This window comes from Acyrthosiphon pisum, chromosome A2 (genome assembly GCF_005508785.2).
Source record: "Acyrthosiphon pisum isolate AL4f chromosome A2, pea_aphid_22Mar2018_4r6ur, whole genome shotgun sequence".
In the NCBI taxonomy this organism is placed as follows: Eukaryota; Metazoa; Arthropoda; class Insecta; order Hemiptera; family Aphididae; genus Acyrthosiphon; species Acyrthosiphon pisum.
In genome coordinates, this window is record NC_042495.1 from 56,176,966 (window position 1) to 56,177,889 (window position 924).

Sequence of the window (924 nt, forward strand, 5' to 3'; positions counted from 1 at the left end):
TTATAGTTGTCAAAAATGATAGAATTGGCCCAAAATAAAAAAATTAGTAAATATTAGAAACATGTGGAATTGTGGACCCTTAGATTTGCCAAAAAGTTTTTCAATTTGTATCGTATATATTAGTATTGGCCATTACAAAATACCGGGTGGAATTATCTGAATTCATGAATGCACTAGTGTTAGTTGGAGTTTTTATACATATTTCCTCCTTTCTTAAATATGGCACATCGTCATAATCAAAACCCAAAGTGCTATACAATGTATATACAAAATTAAAATAAATAATACATAACTAAAGATCGGATTTATATGTTTTTACATATCATTACCAGGTGTATGCAGTCTTATGAAAGTAAAAAATGTGGATGATTCGTTCAATTACGAATGTGTATACACATTTTTCACATTTTTCTATAGAAAAAAACTTATTTTTGCATATTTCAGAATATTTCAGAATATTTCATGGGTTAGAGAGAATTTATCCCACTTAGCATATTTTGAAATATTTGGTAAATTGTAAGAAAAAATGTATATTTATTTTTAATATTACGGTACCCAGAATAAATTTTTTGAACATTTACAATTTTTTTTTTTATCATTTCAAACTTACTAAAGTTCAATTGTATTCCATTAGAATAGACAACTTTTAATACATAATTAATGCCTCACTACTAACATAATGTTGAAATAAAAAAAATGTAAAATACATAGGTACTAACTCAAATAATGATGTTTATTGATTATTTTTGCATATTTTAAATTTCTAAGAGAATATAATGAGAATAGTTGAAGGTTTTTTTAGAGAATATTAACATCATATTTTAAGTATTTTAAGAGAATATAAATCCGGTCTTTATACATAACTAATAATTATGAAATTTTATATTATATGTATACCTACATAAGATAATTTTATAGGATGAT